The sequence below is a fragment of the Bufo gargarizans genome, chromosome 9, assembly GCF_014858855.1.
Source record: "Bufo gargarizans isolate SCDJY-AF-19 chromosome 9, ASM1485885v1, whole genome shotgun sequence".
In the NCBI taxonomy this organism is placed as follows: Eukaryota; Metazoa; Chordata; class Amphibia; order Anura; family Bufonidae; genus Bufo; species Bufo gargarizans.
In genome coordinates, this window is record NC_058088.1 from 67745493 (window position 1) to 67770921 (window position 25429).

Sequence of the window (25429 nt, forward strand, 5' to 3'; positions counted from 1 at the left end):
TAGACTATTCTAAGAGGTACATTAACATATTAAAAACTTAATTTGTATAAATATAGTGATGTTCATAGTAGTGATGATCGAGCTTGCTCAGCCAAACACAAGTTAGGCATGAGCATCTCGATGCTCGACACATGGTGGTATTCGGCCCAGTACCGCATGTGCTTGAGCGCAATGCTCCAGTCTCCGCCCCGCACGTTTCTTGGCTGCTATGCAGCCAATAAACGTGCAGGTAACTAATGTTCTCACTGTAATGCTGTAGCCATGTTGGCTGCTGGCATTACAGTAATTGGCTAGCCATAACGCGTCATTGGGTGCTATATAGCACCTGATGACGCATGTTCGGCACATTCTTAGTAAGGGAGACCTGCGCTGAGGAAGGGACAGACAGTGTAGGGGGTGATTTAAGAACTATTGTGTGTGGAAGCAATATCTATTTTAGCGCATCCTGAACTAAATAGTGTACAATAGTTAGGTCGCTGCAGACAGCGACATTAGCTGCGCCACATCTCCAGTGTAAAGTGTGCGCATCCCCAAAAAATCTGTGACATCCAGTGTACTTTTCCTGTAGACGGTGTCCGCTGCAGACAGTGACATAACCAGTGCCACATCTGCAGTGTAACGTGTGCGCTGATTTTTATTTATCTGTGACATACAGTGTCCTTTTTCCACAGATGGTGTCTGCTGCGGACAGTGACATTAGCTGTACCACATCTCCAGTGTAATGTGTGCACATCCAAAACATATCTGTGACATACACTGTACTTTGTCAATAGACGGTGTCCGCTTCTTACAGTGACATAACTAGTGCCACATCTGCAGTGTAACGTGTGCGCTGAAAAAATGTATCTGTGACATACAGTGTACTTTTTTCATACACAGTCTCCGCTGCGGACAGTGACATTAGCTGTGCCACATCTCCAGTGTAAAGTGTGCAAATCCCCAAAATATCTGTGACATCCAGTGTACTTTTCCTGTAGACGGTGTCCGCTGCAGACAGTGACATAACCAGTGCCACATCTGCAGTGTAACGTGTGCACTGAAAAAATGTATCTGTGATATACAGTGTCCTTTTTCCGTAGATGGTGTCTGCTGCGGACAGTGACATTAGCTGCGCCACATCTCCAGTATAAAATGTGCACATCCAAAACATATCTGTGACATACAGTGTACTTCGTCAATAGACGGTGTCCGCTTCTTACAGTGACATAACCAGTGCCACATCTTCAGTGTAAAGTGTGTGCTTTAAAATTTTATCTGTGACATACAGTGTACTTTTTTGCGTAGAAGCCGTGGACAGTGACATTACCGGTGGAACCTCTCCTGTGTCACGTTTCCACATCCCAAATACCTTTTTTAATTTGTTTGCGCATACACTTCCAAATCCTACGCTACTGTACGTGTGACAGACTTTCAATCATATAAAACATTTAATATGAAGAAGGCAAGCAGTAAGGAAAAGGGCAGTAGTCGTGATGCTGATGGTGTATGAAACTGTGCCTGCTGCCAGAGCACAAGAAAAACAATCATCCACAATACCTACCTTCCTCCCACCATGGAGAGTCTGGGCAAACAAGTGATCCCATACTCGTATATTCCGAGGAGCTCTTTTCTGCGCCATTCCTTGATTTGGCCCTCTCACCAAGCACGCTTGAAGAGGGACAGATCTTGTGCCCTGATTCCCAAACTCTTGAGCATCGACAAGAAGATGACGGTGGGGGAACGGCAATTACTGTTTAATGAAGTGGAAAAGGATGAGACACAGTTGCCAATAACTTAATGGCAATTACTGTCTCAAGAGGTTGAGGAAGAAGATGAGACACAGTTGTTAATCACTGAGGTAGTAGTTAGGTCAACAAGTCAGCAGGATGAGCAGAGTGAGGAAGTAGAAGAGGAGGTGGATGATGAAGTCATTGACCCAACCTGGGAAAGTGGAAAGCCGAGCAAGGACCGCAGTACAGAGGGGGGTGGACCTGCTGCACCGCAACAGGCTGGAAGAGGCAGTAGGGTGGCAAAAGTAAGAAGGCGGGCCACACCAAACAGGCCCACAACTGTTCCATGAAACAACCCCTTGCAGAAATCTTCTTTGCCAAGGAGTAGGTGTTCCACAGTATGGTAATTTTTTTTTTTACGAAAGTTCGGACGACAAAAGTTTTTTGTTTGCAACCTGTGTCATACCAAAATGAGCCGAGGTGTGAACACTAGGAACCTCACCACAACCAGCATGATCCACCACATGGCATCCAAGCACCATGGTAAGTGGGACGAATGCCTGGGTCCGAAGTGTGTGTCTGCGGGTCACACCACTGCCTCCTCTTCCCCTCTTTTACGTTCTGGCCAATCCCCTGTTGAAGGCACAGGCCCGGATGCCCTGCACCTTGACCTTTGTAAGCACCATCAGCAAACACATCCACTTCAGTGTCCCAGCGCAGCGTACAAATGTCCTTACCCCAGGCATTTGAACGCAAGCGCAAATACCCAGCCACCCACCCACAGACCATAGCACTAAATGTGCAGTTTTCCAAATTACTGGCCCTGGAAATGTTGCCATTTAGGCTTGTGGACACCGAGGCCTTCTGCAACCTGATGTTGGCAGCTGCCCTATGTTATGCAGTCCCCAGCTGCCACTATTTTCAAGGTGTGCTGTGCCTGCCTTACACCAACATGTGTCTTGTAACATCACATGGCACTCCATCAGGGTTTCCGCCAGCACCTACGTTAGTGGCTCCAACCCTAACTTCTCCTCCTCCGCCTCCTCCACCACTTCCACCTCCGAATTATCCATGTGCAGCACCATTCAGTCGGTAGCTGGTAGCAGTGTAGCACTGCAGTGGTGAAGCGGCAACAGGCCTTGCTGAAGCTGATATTCTTAGGGGACAAACATCACACTGCCACAGAACTGTGGCAGGGGATAAGAGACCACACTGATCTGTGGCTCTCGCAACTCAACCTAGAACCAGGCAGTGGCAGATCCAGGGGGGGCAATGGGACAATTGCCCCCCCCCCCCCCCGAGCTGCTCAGAGGTGGAGGTGGCGGCGGGGCACAGGGAGATGAGCACTTCCATTGTGGATGAACTCATCTCCTTAGTCATCTGTATCGCCGTCCTCAGGACAGCGATACAGAAGGCTTTGCAGAGGAGCAGGGGAGAGGTGTGTCCCTTCCCTGTTCCTCTAATAGGCTGCCGGCACTAGGCCGGCAGCCTATCAGAGGCCGACGCAGGCCTTACACCAATATGTGTCGCGTAACATCACATGGCCCTAATTCCATCAGGGTTTCCGCCAGCACCTACGTTAGTGGCTCCAACCCTAACTTCTCCTCCTCCTCCACCACTTCCACCTCCGAATTATCCACGTGTAGCACAATTCAGTCATCAGTCGGTAGCTGAAGCAGTGTAGCACTGCAGTTGGGAAGTGGCAACAGGCCTAGCTGAAGCTGATATGCTTAGGGGACAAACAGCACACTGCCACAGAACTGTGGCAGGGGATAAGAGACCACACTGAGCTGTGGCTCTCGCCACTCAACCTAGAACCAGGCAGTGGCGGATCCAGGGGAGGGGGCCGAGGCAATTGCGCCCCCCCCCCCCCCGAGCTGCTCAGAGGTGGGGGTGGCGGCGGCTGGGCACAGAGAGATGAGCGCTTCCATTGTGGAAGCACTCATCTCCGTAGTCATCTGTATCGCTGTCCTCAGGACAGCAATACAGAAGGCTGTGTGGAGGAGCAGGGGAGAGGTGTGTCCCTTCCCTGTTCCTCTAATAGTCTGCCGGCACTAGGCCGGAAGCCTATCAGAGGCTGGCGCGGGACGCCTGAGCCGTACAGCCTGGGACACAGGCCGGAAGAGGCCTGCATCGCATTGCAGTTGCATTGCATACTTTTACTGGCACATTAGGGGCGCTGTTATTACTGGCACATAATGGGGGGGGGCTGTTATTACTGTCACATAATGGGGTGGCTGTTATTACTGTCACATAATGGGGGGCTGTTATTACTGTCACATAATGGGGGGCTGTTATTACTGTCACATAATGGGGGGGCTGTTATTACTGGCACATAATGGGGGCTGTTATTACTGGCACATGATTGGGAGGAGTGCTTTTATTACGGGCACATGATTAGGGGAGTGCTTTTATTACTGGCACATGATTGGGGGGAGTGCTTTTATTACTGGCGCATGATTAAGGGCACTATAGGGGCATCTACTAAGGTCACAAAAAAGGGGTATTTTATATGGGGGGTTCTGTACAGTAGAATTTTATACTGGGACACATTATGGTGTGTACTATGGGGAAGGGGGAGAGGAGTACTATGGGGTCATCTACGGGGGCACTAAGAAGGGGTATTTTATACTTGCAAATTATGGTGGACACTGAGGGCATCTACTGGGGCGTTTTATACTGGTACATTATGGAGGGCACTAGGAGGAAGGGGAGAGAGGAGAACTATGGAGGCATTTACTGGGGGCATTATATTGGGGTATTTTATACTGGCATATTATGGGGGCACTATGGGAACATTAGCTCAACCGAGGGCATTTCAAGGGGGTATTTTTTGCACTGTCACATTATAAGGAAAATTATTTCTACTGGGGGGGAGGGGGTGCTTTATTACTCTCCCTGCTCTGCTATCGCTCTGCCCTTTCTCCAAATCGTTATTATGAAATCTTTCTCATTAGGATAAAACACAACATCAGCTTCACCGAGCCCCCCAGGCAAGTGTTAAAGTGGTGTCAGAGATCCCCAAGGGCCAAGCCAAGTAACAGTAAGTTTTCATGTGAAATATGTTCATTATACACATATAGCATACACTCTGCCACACAATATACAGTATACCTCTACACTGTGTAGTCTGTTCTACAAGCACCATTGTTTTGTGGCGGCAGACAGAAAATAATCTGGAAGTGCCCCTCCTGAGACCAGGCTCTGGATCCACCACTGGAACCAGGCATGGTTGTGTCTGATAATGGCCGTAACTTTGTGGAGACTTTGGAGCTCGGCAAGCTCACACACATCCCATGCCTAGCCCCCGTCTTTGTGGTTCAGCTGTTTCTCAAATCCTACCCCAATATGCCTTAGCTACTGGCGAAGGTGCACCACATGTGTGCACATTTCCACAAGTCATCAACAGCTTTAACCGATTATGTCAATGATGCAGCAGTGCTTGAAATTGCCAGCTCACCAGCTGTTGTGCTACGTGAGCACGCGCTGGAACTCGACGTTCCACTTGTTGGCCAATCTTTGCGAGCAACATAGAACAGTAGTGGAATACCAGCTGAAACATGGTTGTCGCCTTTACAGTTCACTTCCGCTATTCACAAGCAAAGAGTGGGCATGGATGTCTGACCTCTGTGAGTTTTTAAGAAACTTTGAGTAATCAACACAGATGGTGACTAGCGATAGCGCTATTATCAGCGTAACCATCCCACTTCTGTGTCTACTCAAACTCTTGCTGATTACAATTAACGGCAACACTTTGCATGTGGAAAAGGTGGAATGGGGGAAGACATTACATAGGGTGATAGTCAGACCACCCTCAGTTTGTCTTCTCAGCGTGAATTGGACAATGAAGAGGAGGAGGAGCAGGAGACGGTTGCCTCCACTACAGAGGGTAGTACATATGGAAGTTTAATTCCATCTGTTCTGCGTGGGTGGGCAGAAGAGGAGGAAGAGGATGTGGAGATTGAGAGTGATCCTCCTGATGACGACAGCGAAGTCTTGCCTGTTGGTACTCTGGCACACATGGCTGACCTCATGTTAGGCCGCCTTTCATGCGACCCGCTCGTTATATGCATTTTAGACAACATGGATTACTGGTTTTTCACCCTTCTCGAACTCTGCTACAAAGAGAATGTCTCATCTCTCAATCCTCTGGTGGAGAGGACAAGCAAAACGGTGCAATACCAGAGGATCCTTGTTGAAAAATTGCTCCAAAAATTTCCAGATGACAACGCAGAGTCCGTAGTTCTTTTGACAACCGAGGAGGGGAGACAAGGACACCACACAGCAGTTCCAACAGAGGCAGGGCAACACTCTTCAAAGCCTGGGACAGTTTCATGACACCCTGCCAGCACCCTCACCCTGATGTGCAGCCTAGTGTCACAAGGAGGGAAAAACTTTGGAAGATGGTGGAGTACATAGCAGACCATGTTAGCATCCTCAATGATCCTACACGTGGCACAAACTGGAGCTCTATGTCTTGGAGGTGCTGGCCTGCTCTGGCCAGCACATACTCTTATAAAAATGAACAAGGCATGGATTGACCATGACTTCTCGACTCCACCAGAGGAAAGCCAATGAACGTAAAGGCAATTTAAATGTGTTGTTTATAATGTACTGAATACACTGTATTCCCATGCACCCTTTCCATCCTCCTTCTCCTCTTCCATCATATCAACATGCTTATTCATCGCATATAATATACTCACATATATGCCCCTCACATATAATATTTTACAGGGTCAGCTCAGCTGCAGGCCCTCGTATATAATTTTTTAGAGGGTCAGCTCGCCAGTAGGCCCTCACATATGTTTTACATGGTCAGCTCACCAGCAGGCCCTCACGTACAAAGTTTTACAGGGTCAGCTCACCAGCAGGCCCTCACATATAATATTTTACAGGGTCAGATCACCAGCAGGCCTTCACCTACAATCTATTACAGGGTCAGCTCACCTGCAGGCCCTCGCATATAATTTTTTACAGGGTCAACTCAACAGCAGGCCCTCACCTACAATCTTTTAGAGGGTCAGCTCACCAGCAGGCCCACACCTAAAATCTTTTACAGGGTCAGCTCACCTGCAGGCCCTCACCTAATTATGCCTAATAGGTAATTTGTGCGCATGCTGCCTTGCTTGGATGTGGTAGACGTAGACGTTTCTCAGGCTCCCTCTCCGGAATCGAACACTGATTTACCATTACCTGTGGTCACCATGGATTGAGCTGAAAATAACATCAAAAGTTGACAGGGCAGACATCTGAATAGATTGTCACCGTCGCGGGGACATGCAATCGACCCCAGGTTATCTAGTAGCAGCAGGCCCTCACCCATAATGTTTTAGATGGTCAGATTAGCAGGACCTTGCACCAAATGTTTTTAAGGGTCACCAGCAGGCCATCAATCATAATTTTTAATGCTGTGTATGATGCCCTATTTTATGTGTAACAAAGGGTGTATTGGAGTTCCGGTTCCTTGTAATTTTTGGCAACCCTTTCACTTAGTGCATAGGCTTTATGAGTGTAGGAGTCCCATTACATGAACAATTATACCACAATGTGAATTAGGCCCTCCTTTATGTGTAACAAAGGGTGTTTTGCAGTGCCGGTTCCTTGTAATTTTTGGCAGCCCTTTTAATTTACATACACGTAAATATACAGGAAAGAATGTTTCCTAACAATTTTTCCTCTAAAATCAATTTTATCTTTGGTTTTGTGTTTATTATGGTCAGTCTGTAAAAGTGGCATATTACTCGGACAACATTATTCCCAGAAGCGACCTGGGAGTCCAAGATGCATCCAGACATCCTCCCCATGCTGTTCCTGAACCATTTTGGTGATGTTTCCATCAATTTCTGACCTTTTATTATGAACCCGGCACCCTCCCATCATCAGAGCAGGGGGTGCCTTGTTTAATGCTCGGGTTCTCCCATTGACTTCCATTGTGCTCGGGTACTCGGTAGAGCACCAGAGCATCCTGATGTGTTGGGCCAGAGCACCCGAGCACTTTGGTGCTCGATTAACACTAGTTCATAGTGTCACTGTTGAAGGATTATATAATTAACAGAGCCAAGTATATATCTTAATTCTCCCATGACGGGGGTACTGGTTATTTATACTCGACCCTTCACCCCTTTTACCTCAACTCACTCCACCCCACTATATCCTCCGCATCCCCACCATAAACCAATAATGACACAGACACTATATTTTGGATTAAATTTGGCCACAGCAGCCTTTTATTAACAAAAATGCAAAAATTAACCTTTTTTCCAGATACCAACATTACAAATGTTCAGTCCCTGAGGGGGAGGTCCTTGAAGCCCCAAAACCACTGAATAATCATATTGGGGTGAGCCAACTTACCTCCAGCCGTTGACCGCTGTCTCGTAGGCACCCCTGCCGGCTCACCCCAACAATTCAGCCACAGCCGCCCACCAACCAATGGGAGTTCAGCCCCCACCGTGGGGCCCTCCCATCCTCATCACCTGATAAACTCACGAACTCCAAGGACCTCCCACCGCCCTTGCCGCCGTGACAAGTATCCCCCAACATGCCCTCCACAGCAACCCTCATAATTGCCCGAACCCAACTGTATCCGGCAACACAATGCCCCCACCTCCCTCAAGGCCACTGCAGCCCCCTGCCACAAAAATTAACCAACGGGGAGGGTGGGTGGGAGTTGTTCTTCTATTCACAAAATGGCCCCTATTCACAGGCCGCCTTCTTCCTTTAAGCCCATAACTCCTCCCCGACACTACAAATCCCCCAATCCCTACCCAGGGTCTCCCAAACCACCCCCCATCATAGAAACATAGAATGTGTCGGCAGATAAGAACCATTTGGCCCATCTAGTCTGCCCAATATACTGAATACTATGGATAGCTCCTGGCCCTATCTTATATGAAGGATGGCCTTATGCCTATCCCATGCATGCTTAAACTCCTTCACTGTATTTGCAACCACTTCTGCAGGAAGGCTATTCCATGCATCCACTACTCTCTCAGTAAAGTAATACTTCCTGATATTACTATTAAACCTTTTGCCCCTCTAATTTAAAACTATGTCCTCTTGTAGCAGTTTTTCTTCTTTTAAATATTCTCTCTTCTTTTACCTTGTTGATTCCCTTTATGTATTTAAAAGTTTCTATCATATCCCCTCTGTCTCGTCTTTCTTCCAAGCTATACATGTTAAGGTCCTTTAGTCTTTCCTGGTAAGTTTTATCCTGCAATCCATGTACTAGTTTAGTAGCTCTTCTCTGAACTCTCTCCAAAGTTTCAATATCCTTCTGGAGATATGGTCTCCAGTAATGCGCACAATACTCCAAATGAGGTCTCATTAGTGCTCTGTAGAGCGGCATGAGCACCTCCCTCTTTCTACTGGTAATTCCTCTCCCTATACACCCAAGCATTCTGCTAGCATTTCCTGCTGCTCTATGACATTGTCTGCCTACCTTTAAGTCTTCTGAAATAATGACCCTAAATCCCTTTCCTCGGAAACTGAGGTTAGGACTGTATCACTGATTTTATATTCCCTCCAGGAACATCAACCCTGTTACAAATCTTTGTGTCATCAGCAAAAAGACACACCTTACCATCGAGGCCTTCTGCAATTTCGCTGATAAAGATATTAAACGATACGGGTCCCAGAACAGATCCCTGAGGTACCCCACTGGTAACAAGACCTTGGTCTGAATATATTCCATTGACTACAACCCTCTGTTGCCTGTCCCTCAGCCACTGCCTAATCCATTCAACAATATGGGAGTCCAAGCCCATTGACTGCAATTTATTAATAAGCCTTCTATGTGGGACAGTATCAAAAGACTTACTAAAGTCTAGATAAGCGATGTCTACTGCCCCTCCTTCATCTATTAATTTAGTCACCCAATCAAAAAAATCAATAAGATTAGTTTGACATGATCTCCCTTAAGTAAACCCATGCTGTTTTTCATCTTTCAATCCATGGGATTTTAGATGTTCCACCATCCTCTCCTTAAGTATGGTTTCCATTAATTTCCCCACTATTGATGTCAGGCTTACTGGCCTATAGTTGCCCGATTCCTCCCTACTACCTTTTTTGTGAATGGGCACAACATTTGCTAATTTCCAACCTCTGGGATGACTCCTGTTGCCAGTAATTGGTTAATAAATCTGTTAATCGTTTTGCTAGTTCACGGCTGAGCTCTTTTAATAGCTTTGGGTGTATCCCATCAGGCCCCTGTTGACTTTTTTATATTAATTTTAGACAGCTGACTTAGAACCTCTTCCTTTGTAAAGACACATGCGTCAAAAGATTCATTAGTCTTCTTTCCTAACTGAGGTCCTTCTCCTTCATTTCCCTTTGTAAAAACTGAACAGAAGTATTCATTGAGGCAGTCAGCTAGTTCTTTATCTTCTTCCATATACCTTCCTTCATTAGTTTTTAATTTGGTAATTCCTTGTTTAAGTTTGCTTTTTATGTATCTGAAGAATGCCTTATCGTCTTTTTTTCCTGCCTGAGCTAATTTCTCTTCTGCCTGTGCTCTTTTAACTTGTTTGGCCTCTCTCTGCCTAATCTTATAAATTTGCCTGTCATCCTCTTTTTTTTTCTTTATAATTCCTAAATCCTATCTTTTTGGCCACTTCTGCTGAGTACCACCGTGGTCTCTTCCTTTTTTTGCTTTTACTGACAAGCCTAATGCAATTTTCTGTTTCCTTCAATAGTGCCACTTTTAAGTAGTCCCATTTCTCCTGGACTCCAATGAAACTGTTCCAATCTGATAGGGACATGTATACCAGTAATCTAATTTTAGAAAAGTCAGTTTTTCTAAAATCAAAAAAAATTGTTTTTGTGTGGTGTGACTCAGTCACTGTACTTATAGTAAACCACACTGACTGGTGATCACTAGATCCCAAGCTTTCCCCTACAGTAATATCATATACCAAATTCCCTTTTGTGAATACTAAATCTAAAATGGCCTCCTTCTGGGTTGGCTCCTCAACTACTTGCTGTAGAGATAATCCCAGTAGGGTTCCTGGCAGAAATAGCTATTTTGGTTTTCCAGTTTACATCTGGAAGATTGAAGTCTCCCATAATGATAACTTTCCCCTTCAATGTCATTTTAGCTATTTTCTCAACTAGTAGATCATCTAATTCTTTGACTTGGCTAGGTGGTCTATATATCACACCTACATGAGTTATCCTATGATTATCAAGCTGCAAGGTAACCCAAACTGACTCTAAATTGTTCTCGCTAACTTGCATCAAATTAGATTTTAAGTTATCTTTCACATACAGGGCCACCCATCCCCCTTCTTGCCTTCTCTGTCTTTCCTGTATAGAGAGAACCCACCACCACAGACGTTACTGGCTTGACCCCTTAAGCCTGTGTGTCCCTCCACACATGCACAGCAATCTCCATTCCCTCCTGCAACGCTAAACACCACATGTCCAAACCCAGAGCATTAAGATGTACCCTGTCATTACGCCAAAAAACAACAACTCCCTTCTCAAGCTCCCTGTGTCTAATCGACAAGGCCACATTCCGAGACATAAACCTGACAAATTGCCATGTTAACTTTTATCCTGGCCTTGTTGATACCATCAACTAACCATGCCCCTCGCCACACTGTCCTCGGAACAATATCCGACCAGACTGTTACCATCTTTGGAAACATCGCCTATAATCGCAGCAGGTCAAATTTCACGTCCCATACAAGCTCCCTAAATGGCCGGGCAGCCAAACCATTCCCTCCTACGTGCAAGACTAATATGTCCGGGGCCCTATCCTGCTTGACATACCTGTGAAATTCCTGTAAGACCCCACTCCATATCATGCCCCGCCCACCTATCCATCTCACCACCGCCACCTCCCGAGCGAAACCAAGCTGCTGACCGTCCGGCCTGACCGATGCCCTGAGAGCGCCCCCAAAAAACATAAGAGTGTCCTAGCACCCAAATCAACACCAGCTCTGAACCTGGAAAGAGAAAACACAGAAAAACACTAGGAGTAAACCCACACGCCACCTCCATAGAGAAATAAACATCTCTAATAATATTTACCCCCCCCCCCTTTCCCCTCCGCCTCACAGCCTCTCTGGCCTGACGTATGACAGGAACCGTACAGATTCCCACCGCCCGATCCTCCTGATAACATCATCACCCAAACCCCATCTGGCAGCCTCGGTCGCCGCCCCTATTCTCAATGAATGGCCCGAATACCCCTCCCCCCCTTTCTATTCGCCCCAAACACTGTCTAAACACAGCTGTAAACTCATAATGCAAGAGGAATGAGCCATCCTGATGAACCAACAACAGAGCCCACCCTGTCCCCACCTCCGGACAATACTCCCTCATGCAACGCACCGGACACATTAAACAATTCGGAATCTCAAATAACACTATCCTACAACCTCTCCCTTCCACGTCCATTTTTGATTGTCTAATCACAAATTCAACCCTGTCTGAAAAAATTTCAACATCATCTCTCAATAACCCACCCCCTCTATGACCCGAGGGACAAACTAATTCCCCCAACCGCAACGCCCCAAAAAACGCCAACGAGAAAGCCAAGCGAAATAACCTAGCTTCCCACATTGAACTACAGACCCCGTCCAACTGCTCACCTAACTGCAAAAGTTATGTGAAAGATACCGGCCCCCGATCATCACCTCCCGGCACCAACCTTTCAAAGCCCTCGCCACCAAGAATGACTTAGTTAAATCCACTAACTTTCTGACCCGAAAACCAAAAGCTAACCCCGCCATACAGTCATTTATTTTTGCAACAGACCAACCCTCATCCCTACAGTGGCCTATAAACAACAGAAGCGCAATCTCCCCATCCCTCTCCCCAGCCCCTAAGCTACCCAACCACTCCTCCCACCGCTGCCACGCTTTTGCATACAGCTCCCACGTACCAGGTGCTAATTAAGACAGTATAAGACCCACTACCGTTACTCCAGCACTTCCCAAAGACAGGTCGGACACTCCAGCCCTACTTCCGCTGCCCCTGGAGCCAGCTGACGGAAACGGTCACACTGCAAACGAGAGAGAGCATCAGCAATACAGTTGTCAACCCCAGGCACATGCACCGCCACTACCCATGCGTTAATTGACAGACACTCCAACACTAATTTCTACACCAACCGAACTACCAATGATGACGAGGCTGACAAACCATTAATCGCTTGCACCACCTCCAGATTGTCTCAGTGGAACCGTATTTTCTTATTCTCAAACACCCGCCCCCACAACATCACCGCCAGTACTATCGGGAACAGTTATAACAATGCCAAATTTTTAACCCAACCCCTCAGAACCCAAGTGTCCGGCCACTTCCCCGCACACCATTTTCCCCCACAAAAAAAAACAAAACCACAACCCCCCTCCGCATATGAAAACAGGTCAAAATCAAACAAATCCACCATCTCATCCATGAACAAGGAACGGTCATCATATTTGTCCAGAAATGCCCCCCAAACCAACAAGTCCCCTTTTAGCTCCCGCCCAACCTAATGAAATGATGAGGCGCCTGAACCCCCGCCGTCGCCCCCGCCAATTGTCTGCTGAAAATCCTGCCTATGGGCATAATGCGACACGCGAAATTAAGCTTTCCCAGAAGTGACTGAAGCTCTCGTAACTGAATTTTCCGTAACCGCCCTGCCCGTGCCACTTCCCGTTTCAAGTCCACTAACTTATCGAGAGGAAACCTACATTCCATATGTTCAGAATCAATCTCTATCCCAAGAAAGCTCAATTTTGTTGTGGGGCCCACCGTCTTCTCCCTAGCCAAAGGAACCCCAAACAAACCGAACAACCCCTCCAACGTATGCAACAAAATCGAACAAACCCTCAAATCTTTTGGACCGATGCAAAGAAAATCGTCCAGGTAGTGAATAACTGAATCACACCCAGCCGAATCCCTAACCGCCCACTCCAAAAATGAACTAAACAACTCAAAATATGCGCATAACAAGGAACAGCCCATCGGTAGACACCTATCTACAAAAAACCCTCCATTCCAAAAACAGCCCAAAAGGTGCAGACTATCGGGATGTACAGGCAAAAGCCTGAAGGCCGCCTCAATGTCGATCTGTGCCATTAGCGCTCCCTGACCGAAACGCCTCACCCAATGCCACTGCCATGTCAAGCGACGTATAGCCCACAAAGCATAAGGCTGGGTCAATGCTGTCGTTAACCAACATTTTCTTAGGGAAGGACAAGTGATGAATCAACCGAAACTTATTTACCTCCTTTTTGGGACCCACCCAAACGGGGACACACGCAAATCCAACAAGGGGGGCCCCTCAAAAAGGCCAGCCATCCTCCCTAGTCTAACCTCTTTTTCCAACTTTTCCGAAACCACCCCTGTGTGTTCCATTGCCGAACTCAAATTTTTTGTAACTAACCTAGAGCCAGACGGAACAAACGGGATCCAAAAACCCAACGCAAATCCCTCCCCTAACATCCCCGCTGCCTTCCTGTCGGGATACCTAGCTAGATACGGCCCCATATTTTCCAGCCGAACCGGCGTCTACCCCTTTTCCAGAACCCTCCCGCCTCTATGCCTACCGCTCCTAAAGCACCGTGCAGCCCCGTGCAATCCCCCGCAGTTGGAGCATTTGTGCTTAAACTTGCACTTGGCCCCAAACTTACATCCTCCCTCATTGAACAAGAAGCACAGTCCTTTAGCGGAAGCTGCTGCAAAACCAGACTGTACTCCGCCCCCCCCCCACCCCCCACGAAAGGACTGACCTGATCTAACCGGTGCCGTCACTTTCAACCACAAGGCAATATCCTTTCGATCCCATCTGATACCCGGACTCACTGCCTGAATTGCTCGTCATATCGTAGCCACACTAAACCTGCCATATACCCTATACGCTTCCCCAACGGCATCCAGGTAGCAAAAAAGAGCGGAAAAACATTCTGGCTCTTTTTCCCATTTTTCACACTCGCCAGTATCGCGAACGCTTGCAACCAGTTTGCAAACTACCTTGGTATCAGCCCATGCCTGCGCTTCTCCTCGTCCTCCTTTTTTCTCCCATCCTTCTGAATCTTATCTAAGTTTAACTTCTCCAACTGGAGCAAGGAAAAAATATCTACATACTCCCCCTTCCATATTTTTTCCCTGACCTCCTGCTTAAGATGCGCCCCCAGGGGACCCTCAAAACATACATACACCTTTCCTTTTTCCCTGTCATCCAACCGCGTCGCATCTTCCTGCCCTGCACACCCTGCTTGCGTCTGGACCAACACCGTGCTGGCCCTCACCCCTGCCACTGCCGGTACAGCGCCCCCAACACCACCAGTGCACCCCACACCACCAGTGCCCCCCCAACCCCCCTTGCCGGTAACAGGGACGCCCCCCATGCCCCATTCTGCTACCAAACCAGCTAACCCCCCCAACAACTGCCCCAAACCTTTACTCAGCTCCGTGTGGGGCCCTCCTCCCCCCGCTAAGCTAGCACCCCACTGCACTAAAGGTTCCATTGCTGCTCACCTGGCTGCGTGGGTGCTGTGACCCCATCAGCCGCAGATCCTGCATCCCGACCGGTCTTCTGTGCGGATCCTCCTAGACAGACTTCTCCTGCAAATCCCCTGGCTAGGCTGGAGCCAGGGACCTCAGCCATCACATCTTCAGCATCTTCAGGGGAGGCACAGTCAACCCCCTCTTGTATACTTGCGATCCTGGATAAGAGCCTGCTGCCTCCTGCCAAGCGGCCTGCAGCAGCTTCGACATCTTCACTCCCTCCTGCACGCCGAGGGGCCCCAGCCACATCTCCCATGACTGGGCCCGCCGAACCTGGTCCCGATTCCATGCACTGCGGCCCTGGCCGGGCAGACCTGGCACGGCCTGCATGGGGGCTCCACCTACAAACCGGATTCCCCCCACGCCTGGGCATGCGGGGAGGAACGGGGCCCGCCACCTGCAGACGTGGAGGGTCCCTGTTGGGGCTCGACCACCGCGGCCGGGATGCCGTGGGCGGAGGCAAGACCGGCACCTCTGCCGCCCCTCTCAGCAGCTCCTGCTCTTTCTCCTGGAGCCATCCCTCGCCACGCTCCGCTGCCGCCATCCGCAACTCTGCAAGCAAGACCTCCATCTCCAATAAGCAGTGGTGCTAGTTGTTCCTCTTTTCACAAAATGGCCCCTCTTCATAGGCCGCCTTCTTCCTTTAAGCCCATAACTCCAACTTGACCCTAAAAATACCCCAATCCTTACCCAGGGTCTCCCAAACCACCCCCCACGTCATGGTCGCCTCCCCCTAGGCTAAAGCCCTCAGTCCGGCTCTTCTTTACCAAAACCAGAGTGTCAATTTATCAAGAAAAGCATCAATACATTGAACTGTACTGCATGTGTATTGAATCTGTAGGGGGGATTTATCAAGCTCTACACTTCAAAACACTGGCTTAAAGTTGCAAGCATTTTTGATTTCTGTACCACACACCTTAGTTTTGAAAAGTCAGTGAGAAAGTGGACACGATTAGCCTTTTATGCTGGCCAGATTTATTAACTGTGACTTTCAGTAAGGCCTCATGCACACAACCATATTTATTTTGAGGTCTGCAAATTGCAGATCCGCAAAGATTTGTGTGTGATCAACTGACTGCTGCAACACCCACCAATCACAAGAATGGGGATCCTTTGTCCCCCATAAAAATGGACCACTGGTGGGAATATGTTGTACTCAGCTATCTCTTGAAGTCCCATAGAGAATAAGCAGCATGCATTCTTAACTGCCAATTCATTCTTTCATGTGAGGGCACACAATCCCCCCATTTTTGGTAATGACTAATGAGTCATAGCAATTGGGCTATCACAGAACAGACATGTCTACCCTATTTTGTGAGTTGGGAGCAAATTTAAGTTAAGTTATGAGTTGAGTGGAGTGTCCCCCCCCCCCCCCCCTCCTCTGAATGTTCAATAGTGATAGGCTTCTGTCAGTGCAAAAATGCATCTACCACCCAGGAAAAGGGAAGAGGTGCTCTGCTCATTATTATAAAAGACTCATAAACAATGTGTGTATATATATATATATATATATATATATATATATAGAGAGAGAGAGAGAGAGAGAGAGAGAGAGAGATGAAAAAATTGGACTGCAGTCCAATTTTTTCATCTCTACTAGTGGGTAAGCACCTGCTGCCGTACTTGGATTTTGCACCCATTTTTGAATACCCTGCAATTTTGCAAGTCCTCCCACTTAGAAATTATGGAGGAGTCTGAAATTCACATTGTAGATGCATTCCCACTCTGAGAGACAGAATAAAAAAATAATAAAACCAGGAAATCACATTGCATGATTTTTTAAGAATTTATTTGTCTTGCCCGGATGAACATACTGTATTTTTCGCCCTATAAGACAAACCTGCCCATAAGATGCACCTAGGTTTTTGAGGAGGAAAATAAGAAAAAAAAAATATGGTCTGTGGATGACACTATTATGGGGGATATGTTGAGGACACTGTTATGGGGGATCTGTGGGTGACACTGGTATGGGGGATCTATGGGTGACACTGTTATGGGGGATCTGTGGGTGACACTGTTATGGGGATCTGTGGGTGACACTGTTATGGGGATCTCTGGATGGATCTTATTGAGGTCTCTGGATGGTACTGTTATGGGGATCTGTGGATGACACTTTTATGGGGGGGATCTGTGGATGACACATATATAGCATCCTATGCTATGTGTCATCCACAGATCCCCTCCATAACAGTGTCCCTGTAGTGTGAATGACCCCCAATACAGGGTGTGTGGGTAGCATCTGGTTTTATAATGACAGCCGGGCCCGTGCAGTGACTGTAGCCCCTCCTCTCTCTCAACTGATACACCGGCAATGCAGCATCGCGGTGCAGCGTATCATTGAAAATGCAGCATTCGCCCCATAAGACACACTGCTATTTCCCCCCCACTTTTGGGAGGGGAAAAAGTGAGTCTTATAGGGCGAAAAATACAGTAAGTATTTGAACACCTTAGAAACAGCAAGAATTCTGGCTCTCAAAGACCTGTTACTGTGCCTTTAAAAAGTCCACATCTACTCCACTCATTAATCTAACTTAGTAGCACCTGTCTGAGCTCTTTAAAGACACCTGTCCACCCCACAGTCAGTCAGACATCAACTACTACCATAGGCAAGACCAAAGATCTGTCAAAAGACACCAAAGACAAAATTGTGGACCTCCACAAGGCTGGAAAGGGCTATGGGGCAATTGCCAAGCAGCTTGGTGAAAATAGATCAACTGTTGGAGCAATTGTTAGAAAATGGAAGAGGCTAAAGATGACTGTCAGTCTCCCTCAGACTGGGGCTCCATGCAAGATCTCACCTCGTGGGGTATCACTGATGATAAGAAAGGTGAGGAATCAGCCCAGAACTACAAGGGAGGAGCTGGTCAATGACATGAAGAGAGCTGGGACCACAGTTTCAAAGGTCACTGTTGGTAGAACACTACGCCGTCATGGTTTCAGATCATGCATTGCACGAAAGATTCCTCTGCTTAAGTTATCACATGTCCAGGCCCGTCTGAAGTTTGCCAATGACCATCTGAATGATCCAGAGGAGGCATGGGAGAAAGTCATGTGGTCAGATGAGATCAAAGTAGAACTTTTTGGTCTAAACTTCACTTGTCGTGTTTGGAGGAAAAAGAAGGATGAGTTGCATCCCCAAAACACCATCCCTACTGTGAAGCATGGGGGTGGTAACATCATGCTTTGGGGCTGCTTTTCTGCGAAGGGGACAGGACGACTGCACTGTATTAAGGAAAGAATGAATGGAGCCATTTATTGTGAGATTTTGAGCAATAACCTCCTTCCCTTAGTCAGAGCATTGAAGATGAGTCGTGGCTAGGTCTTCCAACATGACAACGATCTGAATCACAAAGCCAGGATAACCAATGCGTGGCTCCGTAAGTAGCATATCAAGGTTCTGGAGTGGCCTAGCCAGTCTCCAGACCTAAATCCAATAGAACATCTTTGGAGGGAGCTGAAATTCTGTGTTGCTCAGCGACAGTCCTGAAACCTGACAGATCTAGAGAACATCTGTGTGGAGGAGTGGGCAAAAATCCCTGTTACATTGTGTGCAAACCTGGTCAAGAACTACAGGAAACATTATAACTCTGCAAACAAAGGCTTCTGTACCAAATATTAACACAGATTTTCTCAGGTGTTCAAATACTTATGTTCAGCAGTGCAAGACAAATAAATTCTTTAAAAAAATCATGTTTTTTTATTTTTTTTATTCTGTCTCTCAGAGTGGAAATGCGCCTACAATGTGAATTTGAGACCCCTCCATGATTTCTAAGTGGGAGAACTTGCAAAATCACAGGGTGTTCAAATACTTCTGTCCCTCACTCTATATTTATTTAAAAAAAATCTTTTTAGGGGTTAGAGCAGACCTCTTAGCATACTATTATGCCCTTACATAGATACTATATATTGCTCAAGAACCAAACTATTAATTTCAGGAAATCCTTTCCTGAAATGAATACTTATCTATGCTTTGAAGGTTAGGTCACTTACTCACTTCCTATATGTACGGTATATATTTAATGTACCACCATGCTTGTTGGCTTGATAAATACTCCAACTGGGTTTGAAACATTGTTCAATAATGAACACTATTTTTGAACTAAGAGTTTATAGAGTTTTGGTTTGCAATGTTTCTATACTTTGTAGGTTCCTTGAAAGATTCCTGAGTTGAGTGCAACTGCTGGATCTGTAAACACATGTTGGAAGTATCACCTGGGTAAGCTGTGCATCTGATGTTCTATTTACAGCAGTTTGTAGTCTGGTTTTAGTAGCAGACTATTATAAAATTAGCAGTGAGTGCTCTCAATATGGGACATTTTTATTTCCAACAACTGGTTGTTATATTCTGTGTGGGAGTTAGCTTTACGAATGGTAGGCAACTAGCAGGATTATATGCAGCATAAGGGTTTATAATAAAAAAATAAAAAAAACAAGGACATCAAAGTTGTCTCAACAGGAAGGCTTAACATCAGCCGTTTAAAGTTCAATCACATAAAGCGCTTATCTTCAGCCAAAACAATACTAAGTTCTCATACCGCCATCTGTCTCGTCACACTCAGTTTGCAACCAGGCAGAAATGATAGAGTCACCTTGTACAGAGTCTTGTCTCTCTCTCTCTGTGGTGCACTGTGGAGAGTAATGCTCCCAAAACCTCTCCACTAGGGCTCATGCACACGACCGTTGTTGTTTTGCGGTCTGTTTTTCACAGATCCGTTGTTCCATATCTGAGTTTTTTTTTCTCTGATTCAAGTCCTCTTCCATTCCGTTATTCCACAAAACATATCCGTATGGTTTTCATATGTGATCCGTTTTTTGCGGATTGGAAACGGAAACAGTAACTTATTATTAACACTAAACACATGAGCAATATGGGCTGGGCATTGCAATTCTACAGTATAGATCTGCAAAGTACAGATGAAATATGGATGACCTATGGATGCGTTCCATGTACTGTATGTTTCGTATTTTTTGCGGACCTATTGATTTGAATGGGGTCTCGGACCGTGATTTGCGGACAATAATAGGAATTGCACTACTTTTTTACGGAATGGAAATACGGAAATGGAACGCACAAGAAGTTCCTTCCGTTGTTTTTGCGGACCCATTGAAGTGAATGGTTCTGCATACGGTCCGCAAAAAAAACTAAACGGAAGCAGAAAGAAAATACTTCCGTGTGCATGAGCCCTTAGTGTTTGTTTCGCCCCCCCCCCCCCCCCCCCCTTTGCACCTAGGTAGCCTTTTCCTTTTTAACTACCTCTGGGAACTGCACCTGGACTCCTTTGTCAGTAGTGTGAAAAGTCCTGGGTGTACTGCCAGAACAGCCACACTGCAATCCCTGAAAATTAGATCACTGAGATTAGCAACCTACATGGCACATATGTGCCCTCTAGTATATTTCCTGCTGGTTGCCTACAACTGGCAGAAAGTTTTATTATTTTATGTTTGTATCTAATAGAAGTATAAAATCAATCTTCTGATTTAATGAACAATGTAGTCCTATAGTAGTCTTTTCTAAGGAGGTTTTCAAGTTTATGTAAAGGAAGCCTTATCACTATATAAATTACATTATGTGTTTTCTAATGTAGTTCATGATTCAAATCTTCACAATATTTTCTTTTTTTCTATTTGAATGACAACCACATAATAAATGTGCAGGTTGGCTCTGACATATCATGTGCAGCCTATGATTTGAGGCTCTTTGTTTAAGTTAATGGTGGATGACATGATTAGGGAACTCCTCTGTGATGTCCAAACACCCTAATAGATTATACAGTCCTGATCAAAAGTTTAAGACCACTTGAAAAATGGCAAGAAATAATATTTAGCATGGCTGGATCTTAACAAGGTTCCAAGTAGAGCTTCAACATGCAACAAGAAGAAATGGGAGTGAGACAAAATATATTTTGAGCATTTAATTTAATGAAAACAACGAATAAACTGAAACAGGCTGTTTTTCAGCTGATCAAAAGTTTAGGACCACACCTCCAAAAAAAAAACTAAACCCCCCAAAACAGATCCAACTTCCAAACATGAACTCAGTAATGAGTAGCTCTGCCGTTAATGTTTATCACTTCAAAAATTTGTTTCGGCATGCTTGATGCAAGCGTTTCCATGAGGTGAGTGGGAACATTTCTCCAAGTTGTGAAGACGGCCACACGAAGGCCATCTACTGTCTGGGACTGTTGTCCATTTTTTTAAACTTCCCTTGCCATCCATCCCCAAAGGTTCTCAATTGGATTTATATCTGGGGAACACGCAGGATGGGCCAAAAGAGTGATGTTATTCTCCTGGAAGAAGTCCCTTGTCCTGCGGGCATTGTGTACTGTAGCGTTGTCCTGATGAAAAACCCAGTCTTTACCACACAGACGAGGGCCCTCCGTCATGAGGAATGCTCTCTGCAACATCTAGACATAGCCAGCAGCCGTTTGACGCCCCTGCACTTCCTGAAGCTCCATTGTTCCACTGAAGGAAAAAGCACCCTAGACCATTATGGCGCCGCCTCCACTGTGGCGCGTAGAAAACATCTCAGGTGGTATCTGCTTGTCATGCCAGTAACATTGGAAACCATCAGGACCATCATGGTTAAATTTTCTCTCATCAGAGAATAAAACTTTCTGCCACCTTTGAATGTCCCAATGTCTCTTGCAAAGTCCAAACGAGCAGTTCTGTGGCGTTCAAGGAGACAAGGTCTTTGAAGACTTTTTTAGTTTTTGAAGCCCCTCAGTCTCAGATGCCGTCTGGTGGTTATGGGGCTGCAGTCAATTTCAACAAGAATTATCTGTGATACTCCAAATGGGAATTGAGGAGGGGATTATTACAACTAAACAATGCTCTTTCTTGGTTCCAGAGTATCCTGTAATCCCTACATTGTACCTGTTACCCAAGGTACATAGAGACCTGGTAAATCCACCCGGCAGACCCATCATTGCTGGCATTAATAGCCTGAGTAATACGATCTGTAAATATGTTGATTACTTCTTACAACCTCTGGTGGAAGAATTACTTTCACATCTTAAGGATACTATGGATATTCTAAGGAAGGTGGAACCAGATATGCTTATTGCCACATGTGACATGGAATTGTTGTATACATCCACTAAAACGAAAAGATGGCTTATAAGCAGCAGCATTATTATTGAACAGTACTAGTATGGGTAAGCACAAGTATCATTTTGTCCTATCTTTGTTGGAATTTATACTGACACATAATTTCTTTCTGTTTGGGGGGTCCTTCTACCTGCAGCTCCGGGGGACGACAATGAGGGCATCTTGTGTGCCCTCATATGCCAATTTGTTCCTGGGGCTTTGGGAGAGGGAGGTCCTCCAGACAGATCCCCTGCCAGAGGCTAATGGCATCCAGTGTTGGGGACGTTACATAGATGACATTCTCATTATCTGGCAGGGGACTGAAGAGGAGTTTGGACGATTCATTGGTTTGCTCAATGACAGGAACATCAAGCTCACCTACAAGATTGCTTGTACAAATATTGCATTTTTGGATGTGCTGTTCCAGGTCGATGTAGGAGGACGGATCACAACCAACCTATATAGAAAAGAACCATCAGTAAATGCTCTCCTGCATGCAAGTTTGTCACACCCTGGCAACCTAATTAAAAGCATACCAGTCTGACAATTCCTGCAAGCCCGTAGGGTTTGCTCTTCCGATGAAATGTTTGAACTCCAAGTGGGGGACCTGAGAGAAAGGTTTGAACAGAGAGGCTATGGAAAGCGCTGTATTGAGAAAGCCTACCAAAGGGCCAGGTCATCAAGGAGAAGAGACTCTCTTACATAAGAAAACAAGACGGGAAGGTTCTCAACAATTGAGATTCATCACTGGATACAACAACAAGTGGAAAGAGGTAAATAATGCCCTAACGAAATATTGGGATATCCTATTGCAGGATCCCCAATTACAGGATGTCATACCCCCACACCCTTCGATCACTTTTAGGAGGGAAAAAAACTTGCGTGACCGTTTGGTCCGTAGCCACTATACCCGCAAAGAGGTGGGGCTATTTGGGACAAAGGGGATCCCGTGGGAGAGCAAGCCTTGTAGTAAGTGTGTTGCTCGTGCAAACATGGAGAGAGCAACACATTTCCACAATTCTGCAAATAATAAGATCTTTAGGATCACACATTCCATCAATTTCATGACATATACTGGGCCATCTGCCCATGTAACCTGATTTATGTGGGGATGACATCCTGCCAACTGAGGAGAAGAGTTAGGGAACATGTGCTATCTATTGTAGCAGCCAAAGATGAGGAAGACGAGACTCAGTTGAAAACTTTGGCTAGGCATTTCAGGACTCAGACGGGTCCTTGCTGCGGGTCAGAGGTATCAATCGAATTATAATAGATATGAGAAGTGGCAATTGGAAAAAAGTGCTGGCCCAAAGAGAAACCAAATGGATTTTTCTCCTTGATACCATTACACCTTTTGGTTTGAATGAGGGCAATAGTTTTGCCCCATTCCTTTAGATTGTTTTTTCTGTGGGGTGTGTTCTTTCTCTGTAGCCTTTGGCGCCTTGGTGTGATATTTTACTTATGGTCCGGGTTCTGAACCAGTCGCTCTTTCATGTGTTTTTAACTGTCATTTTATAGTAACACTGTTTGTTGTCTAATTTTTAACAGGTTTACACATATGGGATTTGGTACCTGCAGATCTTGCATATGTCCTGGGTTATCTGATTGTCGTATATACTTTTGCGTCCGGATAGTAGATATGGGAGTACGGAGAAGACAGTACCATTGGAGATATCTTCATACCCTCATCGATACTCTAACCCATCTAGGGGGTCTTCTTTGGACATAGATTTGGGCGATTACCCACCGTAGTTGATATTCTTATAGAATTATGGATTAATGTGTTATTGAATCAGATGATGGTCATGTATTTATTGCTATATATTTCTTTTAATCACTGCATGTCACTTGCACCGTTCACTTGCACACCACTGCACCACTCTTATGTTTTTTTGTCACGTTGCACTTTTTAGTTTAATTATAATATGAATTACATAAGAACCTTAGCAAGGCTATTATTGTTGTATGTATTTCAGTATATATATATATATATATATATATATATATATATATACACTTATTGTGTCTTATCAGACGCATGATGGAGGGACATGGTTTTACATCCATCATGCACGTAGCATTTATTTAGCGCTCTCTCTTGTGCCTTAAGGTTGGTTATACCTACTTCACTATAATTGTATGATGATGTGGATTTGTTATATACTGTGTGTGCTCATACAGGAGGACACCAATAAGGATTTATTACACATTCTAGCATTTTTATGTGCCCATTCAGCACTTTTATATTTTCTATACAGTTATAACCTTCTCTGGTGATTGTTCTATATGTCTTTTATCATATATCATATCGTTTTACAGAGTTTTTACTCCAGATTGGGTATTATGTTGCTCAAGGGCTATTATGTTCTTACCTGCCCCATTTTCTAGTGACCAATGGTGTAGCATGATATTCGATGTGGAGGGCAGGACCTCTTTAGGCCAAATTGGTGGGATGACGAGCGAGTTGTTACCGGTTACCATGGTGAGACAGGAGCGCTCATATAAGGAAGTAATGTGAGATCATGTGATCGCGATTCGACTCATGTTCCCGCTGCCTCTGTCTCGAGCGATGTTCCTTGCATCTGACTTGAAGTCGTCACGTGATAGCTGACATCAGTTGCTGATTTCTCGTGTGATGACGTGACCGGTGAGGACTAGCGATACTTACTTCTTGGCTTCTAACCTGGCTTTGGCAGGTCATGTGATCACTGATGTCGTCATCGCGCTTTCTCGCGAGACGGCGCGGTCACCACTGACCGGCTTAGGTCATTCCTAGTCCCGTTTGCTGCATAACCATTGGCCAAGGGTCAGGTGACATGTATTTGATTTCTAATCACCCAGGGTATATGTAGGCTGTTAGTGGTTACAGCTACATACGCCCCTTGACAAAGCGGAGCGAAACGTGCGTCGGGGTGCGCTCTCTACCGGACCTGGGTTTGATCCACATTGTGCTTCCACTCAACTCTAGGTAATATGCTGCAGACTGCTTGCTGACTTTGTGCATATTGCTACTATTGTTGTTCCTCCATAATGTTTATTGGCTTCTATTGAGGTGCCTTATACTTGGCCCTCATGCTGGCTTATAATTTTGCAGTTATCATATTTTTAGTGGGGGGGGGGGGGTTCTA